Source organism: Maniola hyperantus, chromosome 23, assembly GCF_902806685.2.
Source record: "Maniola hyperantus chromosome 23, iAphHyp1.2, whole genome shotgun sequence".
Taxonomy (NCBI): domain Eukaryota; kingdom Metazoa; phylum Arthropoda; class Insecta; order Lepidoptera; family Nymphalidae; genus Maniola; species Maniola hyperantus.
In genome coordinates this window covers 4,857,082-4,882,843 of record NC_048558.1, presented here as the reverse complement: position 1 = coordinate 4,882,843, position 25,762 = coordinate 4,857,082, and the positions used below count along the sequence as shown (strand labels likewise).

The following is a 25,762-nucleotide window of genomic DNA, read 5'->3' as shown; positions in this document are numbered from 1 at the left end:
TCACATTTATTTGACTTTCAGCTCTACAACAAAGAATGTAGAGTTGACATTCAATTGAATTTGTTAAAGTAGGAGTATAGTTGGAGCTAAGACACGGACGGCTAGACAGATTAGCGTTACAGTGTCCAGTTACATCCCATGAGTATCGGCGGCCACCTGCAGTATCCAATAACCTAGAATAGAAATTACAACTGTTCGTTTACGTAAGTGATCGGGGACCGTTAAGGGCTTGTCGTAAAGTAGGCGAGCAATAAAATATTGCTAGTCTTATGTAGGCTTTAAAGAGGTCACTGAGAGAAAAGATTATGTAGAGTTTATCGCTTCGTGTAAAAGGATATCAAACGATTAGTTTTACAAAACAGCACGTTTGTTACGGTTTTAGAGTGTGGCTTGTGAATTTCGGCGGTTTGTTCAATGTGGGCATGTCGTATTAGGAATATGTTTACCTACGGGAAATTGGGAAAACTCGAAATGGGTCAAAGGCATTTGACAGTACCTAAGCGAGTCATAGTTAGGGTGAGGCCAAACGAGCGTAATTTTGTGAGTTGTCAGTCGCGTAATTTCTGCTGCATTCGGTTTCATACAAAAGTCCAGTTCGTGCCACACGGCGCGCGCAAAATGAGTTTGAAACAATAAGAATTTCTCCTAGGCAAAATTTCTGCGACCGAAATTACGCGACTTACAATTCAAAAAATTACGTCCGTTTGGCCTCACCCTTAGGTAGATAGATAGTAACTGGTAATCTTTATGTCGATTACTAAAACTTGCATCAATAATTATTACAATCTCAATTTTTGTGATTGGCTAAATTTATGGTATTTTTGGTGCATCAATACTTTTAGTAAATAGTGCGAGGTGATTCCAATTGTCACACTGTAGCCAGAGTGAACTACTTGTAGCTGTCAATTTAAGGTTGTAGGTGGTGGTAGGCTCCCAGATGGCGTAATTCTGAAAAGGTTTCAATTAATCCGACAGGTGAAATAGTTTTGAAATGAAATTAATCCCCTAATATTCAAATTATTTATTTAATTACTTATATCCGAAGAAAATTCTAAATATATAAAAGGAAAAGGTGACTGACTGACTGACTCTAACTACTGCACGAATCGGGCTGTAATTTGGCATGCAGATAGCTATTATTACGCAGCCATCCGCTAAGAATGGATTCTTGAAAATTCAACCCAAGGTGGTGAAATAGAGGTTTGAAATTTTTGTAGTCCACGCGGACGAAGTCGCGAACATAAGCTAGTAAAGCAATAAGATTTCGTATTAAGTAGGAGAGTACTAATAATGAATTATTATAACGATATGTATTTAAGTAGGTATGTAAAATTAAAAAGACAAATCACGTAAACAAATGTAGCGCTTGTAGTAAAACTAATAGCGTAAGGGCAAGAATGAGACATTGCCAATAAGAAGATCGCAGGCGGTAAAGATACCGATTTTACTAATTCGAGTTTTCAACAATTGTGATTACACGCCAATATTCGCTATTCCCAATGATTTATGATAGCTTGTAGCGTTCACTTAGTAGATAGGTAGCCTTATGAATAAATTCCATCGAAGTTTCGAAACTAATAAACAAGTTATAAATAAACTGACTACATGAAACAGACAGGCAATTTCCCCCGATCGCGTTTTATCAACAGTTTATCAGACGATAGATGACACTTGAACAGACGACGTCCCTGGCGTAGTAGTAGTTAGAGCTGTGGTCTTATTAGTGGTAGGTCCCGGGTTCGATTTCCGGCAGAGGAAATTTGGAATTTTATAATTTTAAATTTTCTCTGGGTCTGGTATGAGGCTACGGCCGTGGCTATAGTCACCAACCTACAAGCAAAGCTGTAACGCCGCTGTAACAACTCAGTTTAGCGTTTCGGTAGATGACAGGGGTATGAGTCATGAGGAAAGGGGTATGAGTGATTCGGCCAAGGGTATGGGTTTAATGAAAACTGCCATATCCTTTCCAGGTTTGCCCACTACCATCTTAGACTGCATCATCACTTACCAACAGGTCAGATTGCAGTCAAGGGCTAACTTGTACGTGAATAAAAAAAAATAAAAAATACTAGAACAGATAAACATTGGCAAGACTGTAGAAAAGGATTACGCTGTGGTATGTTAATTATAAGTGTAATAATAAATAATAAATAATAATAATAAATAATAAATGTTATGAAAGCCAGGGGCGACGAACTGGTAAGGACAACCCAAGTAACACAAAACTGCATTATAAGATGTCACATGAGGTCCACATCGGTACTTTAAGCGTTTATGAAGAGTTATTAGAGTCCACCGTCACTGCAAAAGCCTAATATTACGCTTTCGCCTGTATATTGACTTTATTAAGCACCACGAAGGCACCGCTGTAATGCTGCGAGCGTTACTAGCAGGTGCACAGGTCATGTTATTCAGCTATTAGCAATTTTTAGCACTGTCAGCTATAATAAAGTACATTTGTGGACTCTAACTCAGCTATTTTCTGAATAAAAGGTCACAAGTGTATCTTTCAAATGCTTGCATTTTAACAGAGCACATGTGAGTTATTATAATGCTATTAGTTCTTCTGTGAATTCAATTAACGCTTTATGCTGCATATAGTGGAACTTTCACAGTTTTAATCAGCTGTTATACGCACTCCTATAACTGCACTTATCTAAGTCACATGATCACTTTTGGTGAAACTATATGGTGCTAAATTACAGCAAACTGGTATATAACTATTCACTTATTACCCTTTGTCCTTAATTGGGCTGAATAATTGTACTCCCGTAGGCATTTAATCAGAGAAAGGGAAACAATGAACCATAACCGCAAGTTAAGTGAGCCATGAAAGAGTGCAAATTTTATAAGACGAGGGTTCCGTATTTTTTTTAATACCCAGAGAAATCTCCTTAAAAAAATCGAAGAATGCGTATTCGCATTCTTCGATTTTTTTAAGGAATCATGTAATATTAATTCCTGTGAAAAAATATTGCTTTGTTGGAAAGAGGCTCCAGATACAATTTCTTTAAAAATAAACATTGATGGTAATCTTTGAGAGTTCTAAAAACGAGTTTTGGTCTCTACTTTGCTACATTGTATCAGTACTTCGTTCTATTGTTACGTATTATGTGTAATATTTAGGTGCTATTTAAGAAATATAAACTGCATTTGTGGTTATATTCAGGCTTTAATTTCCATTAATTTTTACATAAACAATAGATAGAACAGAACATAAAAGTTTCATCTACAATAATATTGAAAGTTAATTATTATTAGTAATTAAAAACTCCTAAAAAAAATAGAAAACTCAAAAAAACTGGTTATTGGTATTTTTCTATTGGAGCTTTCTCTTTCTTCCGCTGCAGCAGATTAATATTTACTGGCTGCTCATAGTGCTGAGTAATTGAGGTATTTGTTTCATCCAATTGTACCGACAAGGAGGGCAATTTTTGTTTGATTTTCTATGGCTGTATTGAGTTTATCCAAAATTAAAGCTTGATCATCAGAGTGTTCATGTTCTCCGAGCTAATCACTTGTACCAGCTGCTGCGTCCAGTTGTGAATTACCCTGTGAAATAAAGTTATAATAAGTATTATAAACTAATGACGAATTGGCCCCGCATCTTAAATAGTGTGCACGGCAGACGTGTTGTATCTATTTTATCCACGATTTTTTAATAGGTGCAATAAAATTATAACTTTTATAGACTACGAGTACCTAAAAAGTAGGTAACCGACTTATTATCTCATGTCCAAGAGTTCACCACGGACCCCTAAAAGTTAATCCTTGACAGATTATTCAGCTGTTCATTGGGTAGGGCTTTGTCGTATTTGTTACCGACTATCAAGCTATACATCGATCTAGGGCTGACTTGTTAGACACAGGAGCTACTCGTATCAGCTTGTTGCTGATTAATATGCCCTTAGCACCTTAATATAGCTCTTAAAGCATTATAACGGTTCACATTGCTTGTCCACCATTTTCCATGTTCTAAACTATAATATTTTATGATATTTACTATTTATTTTTATTTTGTCTGCGAAAATATCTACTGGTTTTGGAAAAGATTTTTAATAATTTATAAGTAAAAAGCTTATCGTCAAATTCAATGTTCCGTAACTAAGAAATTGCTGGCATTTTTATAATATTACAATCCATTTTATAATACAATTTCCAAGAAAACAGTTATATTTCGAGGGCGCGTGAAAATTTTGGTCTAAAAGTATATGATATTTGACGATAAACTTGCTTTCCCTATCAAATTTTAGACACTAATAAACAAATACAAGTTTCACTTACCGAAAATGAATTAACTTTTCACTTCAAAAATAGATATGTCACTTAGTGTAGTACGTAAACACTGCATGCAGAATATCGAAATAATATATAGCATTGGAGTAATATTTATTCACAATTTCTCTTTTAGCTGCATAAAAGCGCAAAAAGGGTGCTGGTTTGTAGTTTTAGCTGCATAATGGGTAACATACACTCTCTTTATCAGCCAATGTTCAGCTCTTGGGGCGGCTGTTACCTTTAATAATGCTTATATAATGCTGATATAACGCAGTTGTGGGCAGTTAATCAGCTAGTTGCTGAATAATTTGTGCCCAAATCAGAGTTATATCTTCTGAGGATGCTATTATTCAGCTATTATTCAGCTATTATATAGAACGATTATGCAGCTAAAGTTTCCAATGTGGACGGTAAATCAGTTGATATGCAGCACTTTTGTGTTACTTGGGAACCTATGATAACATAGTATTCTAGACTCCAGCACAGAATAAATAATGGTACTTACTTATTTAGTTCAGTAACTAAATAAAGTAGTCCAATGTTAACTTAGCTCGCTTTAATGACTACGATATTTACTTGAGTAACTTGTACGAATTCAGAGGATTTCTGGATAAAAAGAAGCCTATGTCACTCGCCAGGTCTTTAACTATACTACCTATGCAAAGATCTGTTGCTCTGCTGCAACGCGAATGAAGGACAAACCAATAAACAAATAAACACACTTTCGTATGTATAATATGGATAGTGAAATCCAAAATTTGAACTGCTAACCTTGGAAGAAGAATTAGGATTTCTTTTTAAATGAACGTCTAAATCAGTTAATTTAACACGATTCAATTATTTTTAGGACCAAACCTTAGATGATTCGAAAAGTTTGTAAACCCTACCTATTTGAATTGAGCTACATTGATTTGATTTTATGAGGCAGGTAGTTATTGTTGAAGAAAGGCCGGAGAAATTGGGCCAATCAAGTAGGTACAAAGTTGTCGAATTGGAATCTAATCAATAATTCGTTTTATCGAGTTGTGGAACAGCGGAAAGCGGAAGTAACCGACACTCAATGCTAACGAATAGCTTTTTTGATCGACTTATCACGCCAATCCTGTCTAAAATTGATAACTACCTAGAAACTATAGATGCGAATGAACCTTTCTACTTTTTTCTTGCCTATTAACCTTGCCGTGATTGCCTAGTGTTTTAAACGTTCGCCTCCTATTCGGGAGGTCAAGCATTCTTTAACGGTGAAGGAAAACATTGTGAGGAAACCTGCATGCCTGAGAGTTCTCCATAATGTTCTCAAAGGTGAGGGAAGTCTGCCTATCCGCACTTGGCCAGCGTGGTAAACTATGGTGATATGGTCAAATTGTAAGTAAGTTGCAAACCAGTAGGTCGATTGTCCAAAACCTGCATCAATCATTATTACAATCTCAATTGTTCTGATTGGCTGAATTTGTGCTATTTTTGTTGCAACAATGCATTGTAGTCAATAGTGAGCGAGCGTCAACCAATCGGAGGTGATTGCGATCGTCACACTGTAGCTGTCAAACTACCGCGGTAGGGCTCCTGGGTAAAAATCAATCTGCCAATCTCATCAGTACCCTTATTATAAATGCGAAAGTGTATTTGTTTGTTGGTTTGTTTATTTGTTGGTTTGTCCTTCAATCACGTCGCAACGGTCCAACGGATTTAGGTGTTTTTTTGCATGAGTAGATGAAGACCTGGAGAGTGCCATAGGCTACTTTTTATCCCGGAAAATCAAAGAGCTCTCACGGGATTTTTAAAAAACTAATTTCACGCGGACAAAGTCGCGGGCAGCAGCTAGTCTCTGGTATAAATTAGGAATCATTTCAATAAACATTGCTTTTAACGACGTTCGATGTTTACACGATAACAACTAGTAACCAATACCACAGCCAATACGTACAAACTTTCTGGTTGCAATGTTAAAAAATACATTGTCTGTAACATCTTAGTTTGAATGAAAAAAGCATTCCAACATGCTTTTGGCATGCGAGCAATAAAGAAATTTGAATTGAATTGAATTGATATTTGCTAGAATCTGTATACTCCAGGCTGGGTATAGTTGAACGATCAAAGAAGTAGGTAGTTAAAACACTTCGTATAAAATCTAGTTAATGTATTTAAAAACTATAGAAACCTTGACAGAATCAGGACACTGGGGTCTCTACGTTGAAGTAGTTAAAAGAACTAGATATAGTTGCTAGCCCAGATTTATTCGTACAAGGATTGTCCTTGCGATTAGGGCAGCAAACGGGTTTGGAGCGATGCAACGTGATGCAAAGTTTCATTGAAATGGCGTCGCAACGGCGCTTGCACTAAAGTTGTTTGCACACCAACAATCGCAATAAGCTGATCCGACTCTGAAATGACGTAGAGGTCAACAAATTAAATTGCCTGTCAAATGTGGTTAGAACGGAAATCGTTGGGTTGGAATTATAGACGCTACACTAGTTAAAATACCGGGAACATACTCTACGACGAAAGGAAATATAGACATTATTAGGCATTCTTCAATCTCGGCAGTAAATGACAAAATAAATGATATGGCATCAGGAAAAGAAAGAAACACAAGGAATAGAGGAGAAAAGAAAAGAGTAAAGTAAAGGTACTTGGATGTTTAATTTCAAAAAAACTACACATATCTAAATCAGTATTTTAATCATAATATGAAATCTTATTAGTTATGACCTTTAGAAATCGCTGCAACCAGGCGATTAGGAATGCCAAACGATGCCACTCATTCTCCTCTATTGAAGAGTGTCCTCCCCAAAAATTATGGGATTTGCTGCGAACTATGGGGTTTGGTAAGCGACGTAACCAGCTTGCTAGCGATTTTGACGTTAACACACTAAATACACATTTCAGCACCCCACCATTTCAGTTGGATTCCGTTACAAAAGCATCTACTATAAGCAAAATTTCTGCCCTACCACTGCCTGGCCATTCTTCATTTCAATTTGAAGCCACCTCTGACTATGAGGTTAAGAAACTCATTGCATCCGCCACAAGCAAAGCTGTTGGCAGTGACCAAATCGGTCGGGAAATGATCTTACTGGTTCTTGACATTGTTTTACCTTTCATCACACACATTTTAAACTTTTCCCTGAGTTCGGGGGTATTTCCAACGTTGTGGAAAAAGGGACACATTATCCCCATACCGAAAAAATCCGATCCAACTGACGTAACACACTTTAGACCGATTTCAATACTGCCTTTCCTTTCAAAGATCTTAGAACGTATCGTACACCATCAATTCTCTAATTTTCTTAACAATAATTCATTATTAAGTTCTCTTCAATCAGGCTTTCGACCCTCTCACAGTACATGTACGGCACTCATAAAAATCACCGATGACATCCGATACGCTATGGATCAATCACAAGTTACGTTAATAACTCTCTTAGATTTCAGCAATGCCTTCAACTGTGTGGATCATGACATATTACTAGCAATACTACGCTCTTTCAATATCTCTCAGGTTGTAGGCGAATGGTTTCTCTCATATCTTCGGGGTCGTAAGCAGTGTATTCGTACTGAGGAGGCTACATCTGAATGGACTGACACTAGTATGGGTGTTCCCCAAGGCGGAGTGCTCTCTCCTTTACTTTTTTCAGTATTCATCAACACATTAGTCTCCATCTTAAATTTCAGCTCCTATCACCTGTATGCAGATGACTTACAGCTGTACATTTCATTCAATGCTGAAAATGCGCTAGACTCCATTCTGAAACTCAATAGAGATCTAGAGGCGATCCGTATCTGGACCGAAAACCATGGTCTCCTCGTGAATCCCTCTAAAACACAGGTTATGTTAATTGGTAGACCTAGGCAAGTTTCAAAACTGGACTTAAATTCACTTCCTCCTGTCATCTTTAACAACTTAAATCTACCATACACCACTCAGGTCAAAAACTTAGGGCTTTATATCTCGCAAGGTCTCTCCTGGTCTTTTCACGTTGGGGAAATTAGTCGGAAGGTTTTTGCTTCTATGCACGCACTTAAACGGATGCAGAATATGTTGCCCCCAAAGGCAAAACTTGTGCTTGTTAACTCTCTGTTGCTCCCCCTTATAGATTATGCGGACATTTGCTACACTGACCTTACAGAAGAGCTACTGAACAAACTCGATCGTCTACTCAATCTATGCATTCGGTATATATTTGGTTTGCGTAAGTTCGATCACATCTCAAAATTCCGTTCCGAACTAGGGTGGCTCAATATTCGGTATCGCCGGAATGCGCACGTTCTTGCCTGTCTCTATGGCATTCTCAATGACCCATGCTCTCCTATATACCTGAAAGAACGTTTTAAACCCTTTGGCTCCTTAGGTCGCGTTCAGCGATCCTCAAATATAGATATTCTTGCTTACCCGAAACACAACTCGGCGCTATATTCAGATTCCTTTACTGTGACAGCAATCAGGCTATGGAACGCCCTTCCTCAGCAGGTACGACAAGCTCCGTCTCTTAACGTTTTCAAGACTCGTGTATATAAACACTATCTAAACTGTCAGAACCCTTCTATGTAATTACACATTATTAAATATATTATCCTACAATTAAAACATCAATATTACTCATAATATTATTGTTGTATATTTATTATTCATCTATCACTATATTATATATTAATATATGTATATATATTATGTATTATATATGTACCTGTGTATATCTTTATCTATATATTATTATTAAGGCATTTCTGTGCCTATTAATATACATTTTTACTTATATTATAATTATTATCTTTATGTTCCCTAACAACTTACGTACACCTTAAACCCAGTTTTCACTAGCCCTTAAATCCTCTTCAACCTAGTTGCCTGGTAGAGATCGCTTCACAGCGATAAGGCCGCTGATTGTATGTTCTTCTTTTACATGTTTCTTTTTGTGTCTTTTTTATTTTATTTTTTGGTGTACAATAAAGTATATTAAACTAAAAAAAAAAAACCTTTGTCTCTCTCAATTTTGGAGTTTCTGCACATCGATGAAATTAACATGGTATACTTATTCAAACTACGCAAAGTTGAATGCCCAGGTTGAGGCTAAATTTCGAAGGATATCGCTTCGATTTTGAAAGCAAAACTCAGACACAAGGCCGGAGTTTCTATATTGGATATCCCAGCAATCAGACTATAGAATTAAAAAGTGGTAGTAGCCTATTGATTAAGACGTCGGCCTCATAGATTCGGGGGGTCCGGGGATCAATCGCAACTCTAACTTTTCGGAGTTGCTTTAACACTTGCTTTAACGGTTAAAGAAAACATGGTGAGGAAACTTATATGCCTGAGAGTTCTTCATAATGTATTCAATGGTGGGTGAAGTCTGCCAACTTGACCAAGCCCTTCTCATTCTGAGAGGAGAACCGTTCTCAGTAGTGAGTCGGCGATGAGTTAATGATGATAATGATGATAGAACTACTATAGACCTACAACGACTGCATCAGAAACTAACAGTGATAACTTGACTATTTTTTTTATTTTTTTTTAATAAATTTATTCATTAAAAAAAAATTATAAAAAATTATAAAAATTATAATTATAAATATTGCTATTTTAACTTAACTATAGACCAGTCCTAAGTGGTCTGAATGAAAGCGCATAATTAGGTCGAGCAGGTCACGCTGCCTGCTAGCTGAACGGGGAATATTGGACACTTCAATTAACATTTTTGAATAATAGTCATGGTAAAACAAATACTTTCTTCTTTTATAGGCGACATGATATACTTATTCAAACTACGCAATTTTGAATGCCTAAGTTGAGGGTAATTTCGAAGGATTCGCTTCGATTTGGAAGGTAAAACTCACAATGGAAGTCCGAATATTGAGAGCGGAGTTTCTATATTGCCCCCGCAATTCTAAGACTATTGTCTTTAACAACAACCATATATCTAAAACTAACAGATTTAAGACCAAATTGTACCACATTCTAGCAAATAAACAGTATTTCTATTTCTATTTCTAACAGTGACAACTTGAATGTTGCTATTTTACCTTAACCATAGACTAGCCCTAACTGGTCTGAATGAAAGCGCATAATTAGGTCGAGCAGGCCACGCTGCCTGCTAGCTGAACGGGGAATATTAGACACTTTTATTAACATTTTTAAATACTAGTCAGGGTAAAACTAATACTTTTCTTCTTTTATCAAAGTTATTGATAAAAAGCACTAGCCTAGTAGTTAAGACCTTGTTTTCGGGAGTTCGGGGGCTCGATTCCGGGCACGCACCTCTAACTTTTTAGAGTTATGTGCATTTTGAAACAATTAAATATTACTTTCTTTAACGGCGAAGGAAAACATCGTGAGGAAACTTGCATGCCTGTGAGTTCTCCATATTCTCAAAGGTGTGTGAAGTCTGACAATCCGCATTGGGCCAGCGAGGCAGACTATGGCCAAAACCCTTCTCACTCTGAGAGGAGACCCGTGCTCAATAGTGGGCGGCAATGGGTTGATCCTGATGATGATGATGATGATGATGATATTAATTCTAGACGGTCATCATCATCAACCCAAGAACTAAGCTCTTATCGGTGTAATTTTCTTCATAGTTTATTTATACAAAGAAAATGTATTCAAATGGCGGACTCAAAGTTGGATGGATTAATATCTGCCATTTCATTATAATGCCTTAATGTTCTTCTTATTTCCTTAGGCATTTTATTTTCTTCAATTTCTTTTCCTTCATTACTTCAGCCATTACTTATTTCTTCTTTGGTCTGTCTTATTTCATTAAAACAAGACGTACGACTGCAAAAATACGCGGCAAAATTAGGATATTCTCGAGTCCAAAAGTGCGTATGTTTAATTTTTCCTTGCGTAAAGTGATAGCCCTCGGCACTTTTAAATCTGTCAGTTTATTTTAGATTTGCAAATAACATAATTAAAACCATTGATTCGGTTACAAAATTGGACAAAGATATACAGCCACTAGGGTTACAACGAAATTGTGAAGTATAACAACTTTACCCTCAAAACACTGTTTAAAAATTCATCCTATTTGGAGGCGCATGAAAATAATTGGTGACCAAAGGTAACTAGGTCAAGCTGCCGTCACAATACTCACTAAGTATCCTGTGAGCGTACAATATTTCAAATGTTACTCATAATTTGCTAGGAAAAATATACGAATGATTATGATAGAATGAGTATGAAAGAAATTAATTAATTTATTTTAGTTTTAATTTAATGTTTTTTTTTTAGATTTAAGTCTATTAATAGTTTATTTGGAAACAAAATACTTTTGAATACATAGACATTGCAATAACCTAAAGAAATTAATGGGAGTTTCATTTCAAGGATTGTTTTAGGCAAGATGAAAATGTCCAGGCTTTCAGCAATCCAACAAATCAATAAACCAACAAAAAAAAAACACACTTTTGCATTTATAATATGGGTACCTACTGATACAAAAAAGCATTCTTTAATTTACATAATAACAGATAATACTATAATCAGTTAATTTAATCACCTGAATGCTCACAGAAAGAGCCGTTGAAGTCCTAATAAGTTTCTATTTGCTTAATTTAGGATTTTCTCTTCAGACATTCAAATTAAGAAAATTAATTATTATCTAATTAATTTTACGCACGACAGCACTCACAAAGACCTGCGCTGAGATCTTAACTTTAAGACGCTAACTCGTGAAGGTCAGGAAGCTGACCGGATTAGAGATTGTATATCTTAGATGTAATCCAATCAATGTTCAATTAATAAAGGCTAAGCTCATAGCTTACGTTGTGACCATCATCTTACTTCACTGAAATTTGAAATTAGTTCATTATTGGCTATTGAAATGTGAATAAAACAAGTTATCATCTTCAATAAGTATGATTTGATTTTTGCTTTCTTTTAGGATCAACTCATTACCAGGGATCTACAGTTCTTAGTTCATAATTCTGCATTCCGCGTTCGACATTATATTATCTGTATCTACGATTGATTGTATATCTAGACCTTCTAGACACACTTAACTAGTTAATCGCGACGATCAATTTAGTAACTACACTCTTATTTGACGGAAAGAAAGAAAGAAATGAACTCTATTTGTTTTACAAAATAAGGTACATAGGTACAGCTTATAAGGCTTACGGCTAAGTGGGATGTAACGTATTTCAAATAAGGTAACATATTTTGTCTTCGATTGGTCAGTTTTAACAACGGAACGTATAACTCAGAAACCGTCGTCGTTGATAAAATGTGATTAACACATGAAAATGAGAAGTATAGACTGGTATTTTTTTAAAGACACAAACTATGAAAAATAAGACAGTCATGTACATTAAACAGATTAAAAAATTCCATATTAAAATGTAGATATCCATTAAATTCAAAGAAGCAATTACCCCCACCGGAATGCGTTACAGATAATGATTAATAAATCGTTATTAATGTCTGTGCTTCGGGTTCGGAAATAGATCTAAGCCCTTGAAAGGGTTAAGCCGCACGCAGCATTAATTCATAAAAGTGTTATGAATATAGAACAGCTGTGGATTAAATAGATGGTAGTGCTAAAGTATCGAATGAAATTAGATCGTTTGATACTGACATTTCGAAGGAAAGCACGCGCGGTCGGTTTGATGAATTCACAGTTGTTGAAACCATAGTTTGAATTATGCTTCAACATGAAACATGATAACAGACTTGTAAATTATTATTTTAAACAGATTTAGAAATTCCATATTAAAAATATAGATATCCATGAAATTTAAAGAAGCAATTACCCCACCGGAATGCGTTACAGATGATGATTAATAAATCGTTATTAATGTCTGTGCTTCGGGTTCAGAAATAGATCTAAGCTCTTGAAAGGGTTAAGCCGCACGCAGCATTAATTCATAAAAGTGTTATGAATATAGAACAGCTGTGGATGAAATAGATGGTAGTGGTAAAGTAACGAATGAAAATAGACCGTTTGATACTGACATTTCGAAGGAAAGCACGCGCGGTCGGTTTGATGAATAATATTGTTGAAATCACAGTTTGAATTATGCTTGAACATGAACTGGGTTTGTAGAATAATACCCTTTATTTTAACAAGTTGCCATTTGAATTACAGAATTTAAGCTCAGTCTCTTGCGTACTTAATTTAAATTATTGTAAAATTGATACTTGCAATTCTGTTCACGTACTTCACGTACTTCACTACTAAAGGAAAACATTGCGAGGCAGCCTGCATTTCTCGATAGAAATCCCCAAGAAACCGTGTAACGTATATTGATGAAAATATACGTACCTACATAGTTCTGATGGTTATAGTGGGGGTATAAATAATTGTCATTGATTACATTAAAGCACATGCACTATAAATCGAAAGCTAAAAGATAAATGATGCATCATTAGCGTATCAGCAAATTAAAGACCATAAAATATCACTGTTCAATATTACTGTACTTCCCATTTTTCTAAACGATTCACGGGATTTAAGTGATGTACGCACATCGCTAGACTTTAGTGATTTGACTGTTGAGAAATTTTGGGCTACTTAATTCACTACGGTTTGATAGTGATAAATAGTCTCATATCTACAATGTTCTTGTCAGTACTCATAAAACAAGGTAAGTAAAAAGTGCCAAAGTATTCTCGCTTCCTTATTTAAGGAAAAAATATTGCGTTCTAGATTTTTTTTTAAAGAGATGAGAAAGATAGTTTCGTTTAGAATCCTGTAATTTGACCAGGCAGATATGCTTCATCATAAACGAATTAATAAGAGCAAAAAAGGACTAGATATCGTTGACTGCATGTTCGGATAAACATAAAGATACGCACTACAGTAAATCAATCATACTCGTAACATGCAAACCAAATGAAGATAGGTAACATCCTTTTTATAACACGTACCATGTACGTACTAAGCGATTACCTGCCTGCTGGATAATGATCTTTAATGAGTTAATGACACATTGCCATCGCATGATTGTAATGCTGAACTACACACTCGTCAGTTTAACGCCGAGCGACGATAGAATTTCAATCCATCTGTTTAGGCAGATAGAGTATAATGATGGAACTTTTAACAATGGAACGAATGGAACTAAATGGAACAATTAAAGAGTATTTGAAAATTCTAAAAATAATAAAAATGGAAACTAAAGTATCTATAGGTATAATGGTTAAATTAGAGAATTTTTCATAAACTCATAAAAAATGCTGGCAGACCCTATATCTCTAATTATGGATAGAAAAGCAAAGCTACGGGTTAGATTCGTATTTAGTAAGAGAAATCAATTAATTAAAAAACTCTATCTATTTATTTACAAGTTGGTTGGTTGGCCTACACTACAATAGATGATTTTGAACCAGAGTGTAGTGAACTTAATATAAAGCTTTCCATTTCGAAAACGATGACCTTTACCAATCACTGCGTCCTACACAGCCAGCGGTCATTGATTGATCGAATAGAATAGAATATATTTTTATTCAAGTAAACTTTTACAAGTGCTTTTGAATCGTCAAATAGTTTAAAGTGCTTTTGAATCGTCATAATTATAAAGGTGAGGTGAGAGGATTACCAATTCTAAAAAGTCACCAGTGTGCGTTAGAACTAACACGTACTTATAGTGGTGTTATGTATGATCATCAAGGCTGTTCATTACGTAAATAAACCTTGACAGTGACCGTAGGCGTAAGTAGCTCCTTTAATTTGATCTTTGTGAAGAATCACTGGGCAATTAATTGGCTTCAAAGTTTTTATAAATTTATTTTTGGTGGTGATTCACAATGTTTTGACACATAAAACTTATTCTTACGTCATACATAATCATACAAACTTGTAACAATAACTTGTCCAATAAAAAAAACCGGCCAAGTGCGAGTCAGGCTCGCGCAATGATGGTTCCGTAATACAGTCGTATTTTTTCGACATTTTGCACGATAATTCAAAAACTATGATGCATAAAAATAAATAAAAATCTGTTTAAGAATGTACAGGTGAAGACCTTTCATATGATGCCCCACTTGATATAGTCACTCACTTCGAAAGTTGAAAATACTAATTATTAGTTCATGACCACAATTTAATTTTTTTTGTGTGATCTAACCCTAAATTTACGGTTTTCAGATTTTTCTCCAAATGTCAGCTATAAGATCTACCTACCTGCCAAATTTCATGATTCTAGGTCAACGGGAAGTACCCTGTAGGTTTCTTGACAGACAGACAGACAGACAGACAACAAAGTGATCCTATAAGAGTTCCGTTTTTCCTTTTGAGGTACGGAACCCTAAAAACAGCAAAAGCTTGTACGGTTTTGTAATACAAAAGCTATTTTAAAATTAGTTTATATCTGAAATTAATTTCATTTAACATAAGTAGATATTTAGTTGGATAATCCAGTGTTACCTACATTTGTAATGCAACGTAATTCGTTTGATGCTTAACACCAATGATATTAGAAGAAAAATAGGTAGATAGGTTACTTATATCAAATTCGATGTTTATTAATGGCACGCTGCGTCAGCGCCGAAAGACTCAACACACATAAACGCATAGATAGTATTTTAACCTCACACAACAGAGAGTAAAGGACGGTGAACTGATAACCTCAGCTTCAGTTGCGCACGAAAAAGAGACGGTTATATTTTGCACTACCTCGTCCTGCACAGAAGAGTGGAAGAAGGACGGATATATGCCTAATAATGCGAGCGTAAAAGAGACGGGACGAGACGGTAAACTAGAAACTCCAAAGAAAAAAAAACAGTAAAGTCTTTTCGGCTAATGCCGATTTATGCCTACACTGTAGTTGTATAGTAAAATAAAAACCTTATACTGTGGTATTTAATATATTACGAACTAGCTTTTTCCCGCGGTTCCGCTCGTTTTTAGGGTTCCGTGCCCAAGGGGTGCCAACGGGACCCTATTACTAAGCCTCCGCTGTCTGTACGTCCATCTGTCAGCGGGCTGTATCTCGTAAGCCGTAATAGGTAGACAGTTGAAATTTTCACAGAATGTATTTCTATTGCCGCTATAATAAAAATAATAAAAATTAAATTAAATTAAATAAAGGGGGCTCCCATACATGGAAAAGAAGTCGAAATAAAATTACTAAATTTTACGCGGACGAAGCCGCGGGAAGGTAGGTAAAGGAATAAAATGTGAAATGAAAATATTTTTTATTTTTGAAAATATTTACTATTACACAATCTACATACCCATAGCCAAAATTCCCTCATTGTATGAAGAGACCCAGCAGTGGACCGTAAAAAGATGTTAGACCATAGTTAATTTATCCTTCCCTAAAACAGGAAATATGCACACTATTTGAATTGTCAATACTCAGAAGAGACCTATCTGTTTATTTTATATTCTTTGATCGGAAACTTTAAAATACGTACAACGATAACTTGATACGTACTTATGGCATGTGACATAAGGTACAAATTGCAATGAGTTGCATTTTACACGAACGTGCACGAGTTTGTTATTGTTAAATAAGTGAAAAATACGAATTATATAAAAGAAATAGTTTTACTTACGAATGAAATGTGATTCCTTGACTTTTGGAAACCTTGCTTGTGTAGTTTGTGCGGAATCTCATCACACACGACGGCATTTTCGGTTGTTTTGGGAGACGAAAACAAAATACACATTACTATCAACGACGTCATCGATAGCGCGACGCCAGCGGGCGACTGAGCTCAGGTTTGCTAATTAGCTTAGTTTTAACGTGCCACTTGCGGTCCGCGTATAACGTATCTACCTATTTTCTTCTAATATCATTGCTTAACACGTCATGCTTAACTTCTTAACATTGAAGCCAGTTTATATTAGTAGAATTAGAACTTTTTACTATTGTTTAGGTACAACACGAACGAACGATCAACGACCTACTCATGGAATCGACCTTTTATCGTTTATCAAATAATTAGCCACGAAGATAGAGAACATTATGTAAGCTTTTCTCCTTATATTTTTGTGAAGGCTATTGTTATGCGTATCAAGTTTACGGTTGGTATGAAAAGAAGACTGGGCTAAAGAGAAATTAAATAAAGATTAATGATATGAACGAATAACTTACAGATAATTAATGGTTTTTAGGAAAGCTTCTTAGGTTTACGAATACTGTAAATTGTGAGAATTATTCGTGAGTACAAGACAAAAACAATTGAATAAAATAAAGGTTTAATTTAACGTACAATTAAAGTTTCTAATGTTGGATTTTACTATAATAGAAGTCTCAAAGGCTCAGGAGTCCTCGCTACCTATCCGGGCTTTGACAAATTGACTCAAGATAAGTCTATCGCGACTTATTTGATATGGTAGACATGTTTTTAGTTTTTTCTAGAATCATAGCCCAGTTCGTGGTCTGCCTTTTAAACCCAGCTACTTTAGCGGAATCCACTTTTTACGATCAGAGTCAGTGACCAACTGTCCTCTAAGTGTTCCCATTTTATAAACCTTTAAATGCGGATGTTTTGCGAGTTTATTTTATAAACCTGTACCTGAGCAATATTATTGGTGTTGATATCATGTTAGGATACTTAAGGGTGAGACTTTACTAAAGACTGGAGACTAAGGAATAACAAATTATCAACAGAAGACGTAAGGAATGCAACACAGTCTAATAACACAGTTGAAATGATGATGACAGTGCTTATGATTAATTTATCTTTCATAAAATATTATCTGGATAAATAAGACGAGGGACCGCGGATATTATTGAGAGAAACTATGGAATGAAGAATTTCACGACCGAAGAAGCTACGCGGAATTAAGATGAATTTATTCCATAGTCTGCAGTCATTTTAAAGTATGAACACATGAATATTGAATAGGTTTAGTCCGCGACAGGTCAATGGATGGACGGTAATCGGGGTCCGGGAGCACACCCTCGCGCTAATCCGGTGCGGGATAGCGCGGGTGACGTGCGGGTGTGCGAGGCATCCTCCCGCCTCATACCATCTCGACATCTCTGTCGCGTCAAAAAAAAATCATAGTCAAAAAATGTACATGGTTTTTATAGGATGTCTGAATTGTCTGATAGACACAATAACCATATGATTTTAAGCTTATTTCGTGGTTTAACGACATATTTTTATTGCACGTCCAATATCGACAAATAAAAACATCAAATTAATCGTAGCATGTACCCGTTATCTACATTAAAATATCAATAACTATTTTAGGATAATTAATTATATCAATAGTTACATTGATACAATATACAACGATTGATTAATGCACTAATTTTTCAATATCCAACATTAATAACGTAGGTATTATAATCACTTTGCTCTCTCTCGCATTCGTTTCATCTCAACCGAACTCAGTTTACATTCCATTGTTTCGGCGACTGGTTAAAAGGGCCCCATGTTGATGTACCAAAGGGCCCCGGGATGCATTCTTTTTTTTGTTCCCCTTAAAAGCTATTTCGACCCACCCTTGCGTTAGACTTTAGACTTTAGAGCAATATGAGTAGGCTTTAGACTTTTAAAAGCTCCGCCTAATTGGATCAGGGAAAAATATCAATAGTGGAAAAAAGCAACGCGGCCCTTGTCCTCAAAAAGAGCTTTTATACTCAACATTTGCTACTGCCAATGTTTTAGACATCTGGGTGCAAAAATATCTGGTCTAAAAATATATTATGAATTATATATGAAAGTCATTTAGAATCAATACTGATGTGTATTCCTTTTTAGGGTTCCATACCTCAAAAGGAAAAACGGAGCCCTTATAGGATCACTTTGTTGTCTGTCTGTCTTGACGCAAAGCAGAAAGCAGGGATCACAAAAGCGCGATATTCTTTCGTATTTTCGTAAACGGGTGCAGACTGCAGTCATGGCGAATATTTTGTCGTGTGTGAATACGAGTACCATGAGAGCGGGAATAATCAACGGCTGGAGTGTAAAGCAAAAGAGCAACGAACTGGTACAAAAAATGACGCGTGCCTGCGCGTATATCCTTAATCTCAAAAACAGAGGCGTTCCGAATGGGATGAGTTGTCGTGGTACAAGTGACAACCTTCTATACTAAATATCACATTTCCTAATATAACGCGTAAAATTTAACTCCTCACACGCCATTTTAATTTATTGTATCAAATTTTTAGGTTAAAAGTACGATTTTAGTCCTTATTTTATAATAAGGACTGTCATGTCTAAAGTACGGTTCACCTTTATAGGTGAATCGTACTTTTGACATGACAGTTGACCCATAGAGTTAAAATGGCGCGTGAGGTGTAATTTTTTACGGATTATAAAATGTTATCACGTGTCTATGAAATAATATCTAAATGACCTTTCAAAAATATTCGTAAGAATCAGACTGACTGAAATGATTATCAACTTTTATGTTGTTTTAAAGTTTGTCCACCATTCCTTCTTTCCTTCAAAAAAGTAGAGCAAGGCAATAAGGTTTTAACTTTGTATTCCAATCCAATAATTCTAGACATTGCTGAATTTTCCTCACCTATTTTATGAGCAAGTTTGCTGATGTGAATTTTTTGATAAAACTATAAATCCCAATTTTCCAAACTTACTCCGCTACCTCTATTAACTTTTAATCTAGGAGAAAACAAAGTCTTACGAATGGAACTGTAGCAAATTCTTTTTTTTTGTAAGATTATTGTCCTTTGAGTTTGAGTCTTCTTCGATTTAGAGTCTCATTTTCTCATAAGTATATCTATCGTATCGCTTAATCTTATTTCTTGGTCCGTTATTAAAAGCAAATAGGACATGCATCGGATGGACATGGCAATCCAGAACCGGTCCTTTATACATACACCGTCCACCTACTTACGTCGATACAGCATGACCTTTTATTGATCAGTCGTTGATGGCAAAATCCACAAGAAACGCGCTTTGTAAAATAGTGTGATAGTCATAACAAATTTAAATGTTTTTATTTATTAGTCTTATAGGTTGATCATTCTTTTATATTATCTATATCATATTCTTTGTGTTTATGATTTTAACCAGGTTTTTAATATTGAGTGTCTTTTTATTATTCTACTACATCACCTCTTTTAAATCTCCACTACTAACTATGTAGGTACAACTCTTCTAAACACTCTATATCTATCTGACTGACTGACTGATCTATAAACGCACAGCTCAAACTATTGGACGGGTTAGGCTGAAATTTGACATGCAGATGTCTATTATGACGTAAGCATCCGCTTTTTTTTGTAAATTTTTGGATTTTTGAAAATTCAACCCGGGGGTAATATAGGAGTTTGAAATTTGTGTAATCGACGCGAATTAATCGCGAGATAAGCTGGTCTCTATATAAAAGTATAAGTTGTACTTAATTCGCCAAAATATATAAGTAACTATTTCCAATATCACAATCTTATTACATTCTTAGTTAAATTGACCAAACCAGATATATGCATTCACAGTGCGTGAAATCGAAGACAAGGAAGCCATAGGAAGTCAAATGCGTTAGTACTATGCTTTTATTTAAACTCGTTCGCTATACAATAAATAATTTGCAAACAACAAATTCTTGTGTAGATACAGTTCTCAATTCCGTTGAATATCTTCACATTGTTTTACATCAACTTCAAAAGGATCACGGATTTCTGACGAAAGTTCAATAGATTACTTATTACATTACAAATCAAATGTCAGCCCAGTTCTAAATTATTATTACTTTGTAACTACAATTTTTGGTACATGAATAATAAAAATAAATAAAAATAAAAATAAATAAATTTGGCCTTCCAAGGAACATATTATGATCAAGATAATATGCAAAAGGATTACTGTAATTTTATTTATTGAATAAGGCACACGATACCAAAAGTCAGAATTCGAGACATTTAGATGTTACGCATCCCAAGTCGAAGCTCATTTCAAAGTATGAATTGCTTATAATATGGCAAACTGTTGACTGGAAAATCTTTACGACTTAAATCTTACTTAAAGTGAACAGGACATCGTACGGAGACGTGCGATCCGGGCACACGAGTAGATATCCGGGACCGGTTCCCTCTCGACCAGCCCGCCTACGTCATACACCAACGCGAAAATCTCCAAATGATTTATTGAAGACGCTGATGCCCGAGTTCCGGTGAACGGGTTAGGGTTCATGACATTTTAGCGATTAGTGAAGCAAACTGAACATCGGTCATATGAAATATAGTTATTAACTAGCTTATGCTCGCGACTTAGTCCGCGTGGACTACATAAATTTCAAACCCCTATTTCACCCCCTTAGGAGTTGAATTTTCAAAAATCTTTTCTTAGCGGACGCCTACGTCATAATAGCTATCTGCATGCCAAATTTCAGCCCAATCCGTCCAGTAGTTTGAGCTGTGCGTTGACAGATCAGTCAGTCAGTCAGTCAGTCAGTCAGTCAGTCACCTTTTCCTTTTATAGTTATTAATTAATAAAAGGAAAAAGGATAAACGGGACCAACGGATCGACGTGATTTTTTGCTGTAGAGTGACATAGGCTACTTTTTATCCCGGGAAATCAATAAGTTCCCACGGGATTTTTGAAAAACCTAGATCCACGCGTACAAAGTCGCGGGCATCAGCTAGTATACTGATATAAAGACAAAATCTCGTGAGTGCAAAAATAAAGGTATCGTTTAGTGTTAATTTCAATTGTCTGCAACCGGTGGTTAGCGATAATTAAGCATTGAATAGAATTGCATAAGCAAAAACCGACCAAGTGCGAGTCATACTCGCGCCCCGAGGCCGGTTCCGTAGGTACTCGAGTATTTTTTCGACATTTTGAACGATTTATCAAAAACTATTATGCATATATGAATAAATAAAAAGTTTTAGAATGTACAGGTAAAGCCCTTTCATATGATACCCCACTTGGTATAGTTATCTTACTTTGAAAATTGAAAATACCAATTATTTGTTCATTTTTTTTTTGATGTAACCAAATTCACGGTTTTCAGATTTTTCCTTTATTTATGCTATGAGACCTACCTACCTACCACATTTCATGATTCTAGGTCCACGGGAAGTACCCTATAGGTTTTCTTGACAGACACGAGTCACGACAGACGGACAGACAGACAATGAAGTTATCCTATAAGGGTTCCTTTTTTCCTTTTAAGGTACGGAACCCTAAAAAGCGTGTGAAGTTGCGAGCATTGTGAAGCATTTTTAAACGTAAGTTATAAAACCTGTTATAAGTATGAATTTGCATGAATTCAACAAATCCGGTTGATATTATAATGCAAACCTATTTGTCTGATTTGCATGAATTACCTAGATATGTGATCTACATTCTGGCTGTGGTTAAATCATGACTATTTATTAATCAATATGATCAGTCGCCGTCAGTTTTAGCCAAAAACACCTCAGTATTTTTTCGCTTGTCTACAATTTCGTCCCATGGAAAATGACGATGCAGAAGATGAAAGTATTAACCTTTCTTTTAGATTCAAAAGTTTATAAAACTTGCTCAGTTTCAAGTCTAAAGAATAAAGCTACTTAATTGGAAAGCTAGACAGCTAGACTGAAATATAATCAAGTTTAAACTGAAACCAGAGTCCAGACATCCATTGAGAAGATGATCTAATGCACAGACGAGTCAGACTGTAAAAAACAAGCTAACAACAATAATATAATAGGGCTCGAAATAGCATCAGATATGTTCACATTGTATTAAGGCAAATCATATTTCCAAGTGAAGCAGACATAAATTGACCCATTACAGCTAGACATGGTAAGGCCGGTTAGCTGACTCACGACCATGTTCGGTGTGTCGACCTGGCTGCCCACGGCAAAGGCAATGGACTAAGAGCCAGCGCGTGCTAGACCTTCATTATTTTATAAAAGCTGAAAGTTTCTCTACGTATTGACTATTGTCCCCAACACAGGGAGGAACGATCAGCGACTATGAACTTTAGATCATGGTGGCTTTGGGAGATAACAGGTAATAAAAGTGTGAAAAATCTATTTATTTTTTATTTTCTTCGGAATAATATTAGAAATCACGTTGTACAGTGCCAGACAGTATCATGGCTGCTAGACACCCTTAAACTTTAACAATTTATACTTGAAGGGTGGCAGAGGGTTCCAACGACACTAATGGTCTGGCAATGCATTACGTGATTTCTAATACTATTCCGAAGAAAATATAAATAAATTACACTTTATACTTTGACATTGATCTTTTACACCTTTATTACCTGTTATCTCCCAAAGCTATCATGATCCAAATTTCATAGTTGCAGATCGTTCCTCGCTGTGTTGGGGACAATACGCAGGGAAACTTTCAGCTTTTATAAAATAACGAAAGTCTGGCACGCGCTGCTGGCTCTCTCTCTACAAAGTGCTAGTTAAATTTTAAGTAAACAACAAGTTTAACTTAATAATGGAAATCTGTATATTGTCACGGAGAGGTTTGTTTACATTTCGTAATCCATTAGACTCGGATTGTTTGATTAAAGTAAACGCAAACTGAGCCGTGAAAATAGGTATACCTATTCCAAATCTTTATTCAACCCATTCCTTACCCCTCCTTCTCATACTGAGAAGAGACCCGTACTCTGTAGTGAGCCGGCTATGGGTTGGTCATGATGATGATGATGATTTAACCTATACCCATCGGTATGGGTTTACTGAAACTGCCATACCCCTGCCAAGTTAGCCCGCTTTCATATTAGACTGCATCATCACCTAACACTAGATGAGAATTGAGATCGCAGTCAAGAGCTAACTGTATCAGAATTAAAAACCCGGTTAAGTGCGAGTCGGACTCGCACATGAAGGGTTCCGTACCATCGTACAAGACATTGCAGCATATATTATGGGATTTAGTAAATTAATTTTTCTTGAACACATTTTAATTTTTTATTGTGATGTAACCACAAATTCACGATATTCGGATTTATTCCTTTACTTGTGCTACCTACCTACCTATCTGCAAAATTTCATGATTCTAGGTCAATGAGAAGTAACCCTATAGGTTTTCTTGACAGACACGCCAGACAGACGGACAGACAGACAACAAAGTAATCTTATAAGAGTTCGTTTTTTTTCCTTTTGAGGTACGAAACCCTAAAAAGTTTCAAATTAAAGTTAAATGTTTCTGAAATACTTTTTATTCCATTGATTTTACTCCAGTCCACATAAAAATAGTAAGATACACTCATTTCGTAAAGATAAATAATCCATACTAATATTATAAATGTGTAAGTGTGTCTGTCTGTCTGTCTGCTAGCTTTTCACGGCTCAACCGTTCAACCGATTTTGACGAAATTTGGTACAGAGATAGCTTACATCCCGGGGAAGGACATAGGCTACTTTTTATCCCGGAAAATTGAAGAGTTCCCACAGGATTCTTAAAAACCTAAATCCACGCGTACGGAGTCGCGAGCATCAGCTAGTAATTAATATGAATGTCCATTACTGAGATGCAAAGAAGTAGCGAAATGGATATAAATAAAGTTCAAAAGCAATACCTTTTTCTGAAACCCTTGACTACGTGGTAGTCGGGGTTAAGCGTAAAGAAATTTTAATCATACTTACTTAATTAAAATGATGGTAAAAAATTCACTTTGATAATGAAGCAAGAGAATATTATAAAATCAGTATTTTAATAATTTACGAGACACGAGCTCGGAGCTGAAAGGCATCCATTTTAATTATTCTTGTTTTAAAACATTGATTAACATGTGGGTTTACAACGAAACCGAAAAGAACTTAATTAAAATGGAACTAAAATAATCTAAATATATAAAATGAAAAGGTGACTGACTGACTGATCTATGAACGCACTGCTTAAACTACTGGACCGATCGGGCTGAAATTTATCATGCAGATAGCTATTATGATGTGGACCTCCGCTAAGAGAGGATTTTTGAAAATTCAACCCCTAAGGGGGTAAAATAGGAGTTAGAAATTTGCGTGGACTACCACACGGGCGAAGTCGCGGGAATAAGCTAGTTTGAATATATATTTTAAAACAAGTAACATAGGCAATACTATACGCAATACAAACAACAACAAAGTAGGCAAAATTAGAGACAACAGTGTAACAGTTCAAACGAAATTTATTTGTAGGAAACTTTGTAATGGGATGAAATCTAACCTTTTTTGTATAAATGCCGGAATCTTCAAACAAACCACTAAATTATGATTACAGACAGTAAGACTACTTACATGCTATAAAACTGTTTATTACTCTCGTTTCCTATAAAACCGGCCAAGTGCGAGTCAGACTCGCGCACAAAGGGTACCATCATCTATAAAAACGAGCAAAAAAATCACGTTTGTTGTATGGAAGCACCCTTAAATATTTATTTTAGTCTGTTTTTTAGTATTTGTTGTTATAGCGGCAACAGAAATACATCATCCGAGAAAATTTCAACTGTCTAATTATCACGGTTTACGCGATACAGCCTGGTGACGGACGGACAGCGGAGTCTTAGTAATTAAAGGTTCCGTTTTACCCTTTGAATAAGGAACCCTAAAAATGATCTCACTGAATGCGATTACGAAATCAAATGAACCTTGACCCATTTAGGTATAGGGAGTACTTCATTTATTATTGCGA

General features: G+C 35.7%; 1 protein-coding gene and 1 long non-coding RNA gene across 2 annotated transcripts in view; both read right to left on the bottom strand.

Annotated features, from left to right (window-relative positions):
- LOC117993104 (ankyrin-3-like) overlaps positions 1–25,762 on the bottom strand; it is a 183,123-nt gene that overhangs the window by 114,799 nt on the left and 42,562 nt on the right. The gene's annotated exons all lie outside the window — the stretch shown is intronic.
- LOC138403972 (uncharacterized) lies at positions 16,392–17,011 on the bottom strand. Its single transcript, XR_011238087.1, has 2 exons — positions 16,772–17,011; positions 16,392–16,531 (listed from the first exon to the last, which is right to left on the bottom strand). It is a non-coding gene; the product is annotated as an uncharacterized lncRNA (long non-coding RNA).